This window comes from Acipenser ruthenus, chromosome 28, assembly GCF_902713425.1.
Source record: "Acipenser ruthenus chromosome 28, fAciRut3.2 maternal haplotype, whole genome shotgun sequence".
In the NCBI taxonomy this organism is placed as follows: Eukaryota; Metazoa; Chordata; class Actinopteri; order Acipenseriformes; family Acipenseridae; genus Acipenser; species Acipenser ruthenus.
The window spans coordinates 1,611,618-1,618,862 of NC_081216.1; positions in this window are offsets into that span (position 1 = coordinate 1,611,618).

Here is a 7,245-nt window from a genome sequence, read left to right on the forward strand (position 1 = left end):
AGTTTGCAGTTAAAATAATAATAATAATAATAATAATAATAATAATAATAATAATAATAATAATAACAATAATAATAATAATAATAATAGTTTACTTGTAGTCTTTGCCTCCCGGCGCTAATTATTTAGATGGTTTGGCCTTGTTGAAATACATTTAGATGTAGCGGAGACTACAGGGACTCATTTGGCTAATTTGTAGATCTTTTAAAGGGGAAATACCGTGAAGAATGTGGTTTTCTCTGTGAGTCATTTGATTATTTCTCTTGAAGGTGTAGTGTGCGACCCGAGACTGTGAAATCGGTTTTCTCACGCGTATTTAGCACAAGCAAGCTTGAGCATTTGCAGTTTTTATCAGCACTTGTCTTTTTAGTTTGGGCAACGTCAGTGGTGTTTGCCCTTTTAATTTATATAAGGTAAACGTCGGTAAAACCACTCGCTATTTTTTTTTTTTTTTGGGGGGGGGGTTGCTACCAAAAATAATAATTCAAGAAATCATCTCTTCTGTGTAGTTTTTATACTTGTCTGTTCCGCTCTGAATGGCTAGGGGTCGCTGTTGCTCAAATCAGTGGTTCCTTAATAGGCCAGTGTAGTTTCACCGTCAGCCATTTCATCCTGTCCTGACAGATCTCATTGGCTGAAGCAGCGCTAGAATGCTCTCATTCGTTTAAATGACTGTCAATCATCAGACCGACTCTGCACTTTCATTTGCCGGCTATAGCCTGTCAATCAAAGCGCCTACTTTGAAATAGCGGGTTAAGGTGTAGGTAAGAGTTTGCTATTATAGGTATACACGGTGACAGTTACTAGTTTGATTTGAAAATGGGGCGCAAGAGGAAAACGCTTAATGAGTATTGTGCACAGTACCCTGATCGACGGCAGGACGAAGCGGGCCAGTCTGCTTTGCCTCCAGCGAGTCCAGCTGTGCTTAAGGAGAGGGGCTGAGCTCGGAATGAGTGCAAGTTAGTTCTGTTCAACTCTATGTTTTGTTCTGTGCATATTGTTTTTACTTGTAAGTGTATGCAATAAAAGTCTGTGTAATACACTGTATATGCTGCGTTTTCTGCGGTTTATTTGAGACTTAAAAAAAAAAAAAAAAAACTGTGTAGGATCTATCTAGTAGGTATAGCTCCGATGTGACCAAACCGTTGTTTCAATTAGAATGTTGGTAACCATGGATATTAATCGTCGATTTGGCAAAAAAAATAAAAATCGAATAGTAGCAAGCCTAATTATAAATTATGTTATAATAATAATAATAATAATAATAATAATAATAATAACAATAATAATAATAATAATAATAATAATAATAATAATAATAATAATAACAACATGCTATAGCTGTGTGGTAACACCTAACTAAGGCATTTAGGTAACACTTTACATTAAGAGTCTCTAATTACTCTGTATTTACATAATCGTTACTTAGTAAATACACGTATACTTACACATAATTACAAGGTTATTATGCAGAGTTACAATGTACTTAATGTGTAAATCTTTTTGCAGGATATATGGAAATGCACATTTTGATCAGAAACGTGTTAGGGTTAGGAGGTTTAGCGTTAAGGTTAGGGTTAGGAGGTTTAGCATTAGGGTTAGGAGGTTTAGCGTTAGGGTTAGGGTTAGGAGGTTTAGCGTTAGGGTTAGGGTTAGGGTTAGGAGGTTTAGCGTTAGGGTTAGGGTTAGGAGGTTTTGCGTTAAGGTTAGGGTTAGGAGGTTTAGCGTTAAGGTTAGGGTTAGGAGGTTTAGCGTTAGGGTTAGGGTTAGGGTTAGGAGGTTTAGCGTTAGGGTTAGGGTTAGGAGGTTTTGCGTTAAGGTTAGGGTTAGGAGGTTTAGCGTTAAGGTTAGGGTTAGGAGGTTTAGCGTTAAGGTTAGGGTTAGGAGGTTTAGCGTTAAGGTTAGGGCTAGGAGGTTTAGCGTTAGGGTTAGGGTTAGGAGGTTTAGCGTTAGGGTTAGGGTTAGGAGGTTTAGCGTTAGGGTTAGGGTTAGGAGGTTTAGCGTTAGGGTTAGGGTTAGGAGGTTTAATGTTAGGGTTAGGAGGTTTAGCGTTAGGGTTAGGGTTAGGAGGTTTAGGGTTAGGGTTAGGAGGTTTAGCGTTAAGGTTAGGGTTAGGAGGTTTAGCGTTAGGGTTAGGGTTAGGAGGTTTAGCGTTAAGGTTAGGGTTAGGAGGTTTAGCGTTAGGGTTAGGGTTAGGAGGTTTAGCGTTAGGGTTAGGGTTAGGAGGTTTAGCGTTAGGGTTAGGGTTAGGAGGTTTAGCGTTAAGGTTAGGGCTAGGAGGTTTAGCGTTAGGGTTAGGGTTAGGAGGTTTAGCGTTAGGGTTAGGGTTAGGAGGTTTAGCGTTAGGGTTAGGGTTAGGAGGTTTAGCGTTAGGGTTAGGGTTAGGAGGTTTAATGTTAGGGTTAGGAGGTTTAGCGTTAGGGTTAGGGTTAGGAGGTTTAGGGTTAGGGTTAGGAGGTTTAGCGTTAAGGTTAGGGTTAGGAGGTTTAGCGTTAGGGTTAGGGTTAGGAGGTTTAGCGTTAAGGTTAGGGTTAGGAGGTTTAGCGTTAGGGTTAGGGTTAGGAGGTTTAGCGTTAGGGTTAGGGTTAGGAGGTTTAGCGTTAGGGTTAGGGTTAGGAGGTTTAGCGTTAAGGTTAGGGTTAGGAGGTTTAGCGTTAGGGTTAGGGTTAGGAGGTTTAGCGTTAGGGTTAGGGTTAGGAGGTTTAGCGTTAAGGTTAGGGTTAGGGTTAGGGTTAGGGTTAGGAGGTTTAGCGTTAGGGTTAGGGTTAGCATTAGGGTTAGGCTTAGGAGGTTTAGCGTTAGGGTTAGGGTTAGGGTTAGGGTAAGCGGTACGTTTAAGTTGGCTTTCTCATTTATTTATTTTTTTTGGCTCTTCTCAGCTCTCCTGTCCTCTGCCAGCACACACAATACACTAGCCTGGAAAAATCATTCTAGAAGAATATACAGCACAGAAATCATTACAAAGCACCAAATCCTTATGAGGTGGGTTTGGCCAGCAGCGAAGCCAACAGTGTAAACACCAGCCCAAACCCAAGGAGAGAGTATATAGGTTACTGCCTATGTAATAAACTCCACACCCTGTATGCAATGACTTACTATGGTCTCTTCCAATTGTGTGGTGTGTAGGGGGCTACATTTGAGACCAGAGTCACATTCAATTTTTTTTCCTGATCTGAACATCACTTGTGGTGGTATTGCCTAAATAATTCATTCTCTGAATCTAACACCGATTTTATCTGAAACTAATTAGTCTAGCGGTTTAACGGTAATTAGAGGCTGATGTACTCACACTCTCTCTCTCTCTCTCTCTCTCTCTCTCTCTCTCTCTCTCTCTCTCTCTCTCTCTCTCTCTCTCTCTCTCTTTCGCTCTCTCATTTTCTGTGCCTCTTTCTGAAAAAGAAATTACCGCCCTGAACCGTGTGCTGTCGAAGCTGAAGCCCATTCTGTATAAAACTTTTATTGCCCTTCACCATACTTGGCTCACTTTAGCACATGGGCCTCCATCCAGGATCAAGTTGTACAAATGTTACTTGCAGTTATGATGAAGCCCTAAACCACGTTCAGAGCCAGGAGGAAAAGTCAAAATAAAATTAAATGGACGATCAAAAGGCTGACACTACACTTTCTTTCTTTCTTTCTTTCTTTCTTTCTTTCTTTCTTTCTTTCTTTCTTCAAAAAATCTTTGGCTTTTAGTCAGACGATCCGATTCCACTGACTCGCATCTCCCGACTGCTGTCTGATTCAGTCAGCAGTTGATGCATTAGGGGCTTTTTTCTATTACTAACTCATTTGTATAATCATTTTTTATTTAAGAATTAGGACTACATCACTAGGCTTTGTTCCACTGTCATTCATGTAAACGAGCGTCTATTGTTAAATGACTTTTTAAGCAATGTTATGTACGTGTACAGTTGTTTGCACGGGTCCAGTGAGATGCAAGCCAGTCGTTTTCATGTGTAACAGGCAGTGTTGTGCGATGCGTTGATGTTACTGATTCCAGAGTTACGAAATTAACGCATTGAGTCGATTGATGCTGTATTAAGAGGCTCTGTGTCTGACCTGAGAATGGAGGATCCAGATAACGTTTGTGTCTCTTTTTTTCCCCTTTTCGTCCTTTGTTTATCACTGAATACAACCCAAACACAGACAACACATTTTGTCACGGTATCAATTAAACTTTTGTTAAAGGAGCTAGTCTGGAGTACAAGAGTTTCATGAATATCAAGCTTTTTTAAATCCTAAAAGTAAGTAATAGAGAGATCCATATTTGTGACTTGAGCCCAATGTTACAAAAATAAGAAAACAAATCAAACAATGACAGGTTCAAACATAAAAAAAAAAAAAAATTACCAATGATTGCTGGTAAACTGTTAAAACCATTCCTAGATTTTTTCCCCCCCTGAGTACTTCTAGGAAAAACATAAAATTGTTCCACACTTCCGAAACTCTGAAAGCAAAGGAACATTTGCCAAATGCAATAAAAGGTAAGCCATTTTTATTTTCTCAATTTCCATAACCCCATGTCCTTTCATTATATATTTTTTTATTACATTTTTAGACATTTTAAAACAGTTTGTGTGAACTCTGTGGAGTTCGACAAGTTGCCCTGACATGACTTTGAAAAAAAACATATATGCATTATAAAATAGGTTATAAACTTAATGTGGTACACACACACACACACACACACACACACACACACACACACACACACAACCACACTTGACAAAGTAATGTTAAACTACCCGAAACGTTGGGAAAGTGGCCTCTTTTGAGCCACAAGGACAAACTGTAAGGTACTTGCTGAGTTTGAAACGCTGTAGTTGAAGGAGGCTTGGTGACTGTGCTTTGAATAAGCTCAAAGACAATGCCAAATCACTGCGCTTTAGTCAAGTTTTATGGAACCTTTTTTTTTAATTTTTCTCTTATTGGCATGAAAGCTTATGAACTGCCAAAATGTTATGGCACCATTTGGCAAGCGACAAAACTCTTGACACCCTTTATATGATACTGTTGTGATTGATATAGTCAGTAGCATTTGATTGTAATGATCCTTGACAAATGTCTATGTATACAGTATGAAATTAATATCATATATTCATGTAGAGGTTTGCCTTATTCTCTGTGGAAGTTCATATGTAAACCCATGCCTGGCCTGAAACTAAATTAACCTGCGAAAGGTTTTTGAGTCTTTTTTGATGGCTTTGTGTGTTGCAGAAAAACGGCACACTAAAGCTGATGGAACATGAAGCAGCTTATTCAGGAACAGTGGCTTGAAACCTGGGGTGTGTTCAATAGTTAGAGCGCTCCAGAGCGTTATGTGGTGATTTCCATTAAACAACCTGCACGCTGAGGGCGCTTCCTAACAGTAGCGAGTCGAGCTCAGAGCTGCCTCGCTAGAGGTTCAAAATGACCGACCTGCCTTATCAGTGCGGTGGCTGCAAATTGATTTTTAAAAAAAATGGATTTGTATGACCAACACACGTGTGATAACTGATGCGTAATATTTGTGTTTAAAACTGATGAATCTGACCCGCGCCTCAAGATGTTAAACAAAAAGTGGCAGTAACTTTATATTACAAAAAAATACAGTAGTAGTAATTACATTAAAAAAATACAACAATTGCAAAATGCTTGAATTTTAATTTTACAGTGATTTCTTGGCTATTGTGAAACTGCTTGCTCCTAACAGACCATTCGAGAACTGCTAACATATGATACGGGGCACCACAAGAGAGCGCCCCTGCTATTGAACGCACCCCTAGTTCCAGGAGACCTAGCTTCAGGCAATTTTGCTGTATCAAACCCCAAGTCTCCCCTGGTGTGCCATGCAGTGTCAAACCTAGTCACCTGAAACCAAGTTCCAAGCCTCAAAGTGGCTTCGTGTTCCCTCAGCGTAAGAACACCATCCTCCTAGTGTTTTGCTTATTGCAGATAGCAGTCTGAGTTTAGAGTAAAATGCAGTTCATCTTTCAAGAATCCTGGCTCGAGGAATAGCATCAACACCCATTGTGGTTTGCTTTAGATGTTTTATTTTTTCTTTTCATTCCTGTAAGTTGTGCAACCACCCAATGATTCTAATAAAAATAAGGATACTGGCGTGCAGAGCAATGAAAAGAGGTCGGGTGTGATTCTGTTAAACTCACAAACAGGCTTATAATAAAAGAACATGCTACGGTGCCATTGACTCCTGTGTTGTTGGAGCCGGGATGCTTCACATAGTTGCGTGCATTCCTTACTGAGCGCGTCAAGTTTTAATAGTTTTAATGGTTTCACAGCTAAAGACCTTCAGACGTTATGAAAACATACCATCGGCTTTACATGTACTGTCTAACATTTAATGGCTTGGAAAATTGAATCCAAATGCTATGATTAGGATTGACACATTTTCTTTAAAAACCTTTTTTTTCTCTCCTCCTCGGTTTCATTCACATGATAAATGGACAATCCAACTAAACAAGTGACTAAGCTTTTTGTTTCTTTTTCTTTTTTTGCTGGACAAGCAGCGGCACAAATAAGCTTCTAGAAGTCGAGTTATAATTAGATTCCCTTGTATCAATAATATACAGAAGGGAGATCAGAAGGGCGGACCATTGATCTTCTGCCTTAGATGGTGAGGCTTCAATCGGCCATTTCAGAAAGATGGCCAGATGGACTGATCTGCGAGGTAATTAATGGGCAAGAGTACCTCGAAAGGCGAGACCAAAGAATGTAGCATGAAAATATGTATAATTAGTAGTGTTGTCTTTTTTAATAATCTGTCTAGACTAGGAGACTTTTTGGCACATTTAAAATCATTTTGAAATCCATTGTTCCTTGGTTGATTGCTGTGGTTTTGATACCCCATTAAGTTGCAGCCTTAGTATCTTTCTCTAGAAATGTCATTTTAATCGACAAGCATTTGTAAGCAAACAATAATGAGAAATGGACAAACGTTGGCTACCTTTGACGATGATTCGTTGGTTATGTTAAAAAAAAAATAATAATAAAAAAAACATAATTTGCTTGGACTAACCGAGGAGGAACCCTCAACTCAGCACAAATGTTTAATCAGGCTATTTCTCAGTCACTTATAAACGATAAACAAGCAGTTGTGTACTTCATTAGTTTGTCTTCAGTGTAAATACCTGTTTATAAACTGTTTAACCACAGCATAACTGTCTGCTATCAGGTCACTGAGTCCATCGTAGCTGGATGACTAAGCATGCATGAAGCCAAGACTAGGAGAGTACACTGAATTCTGTT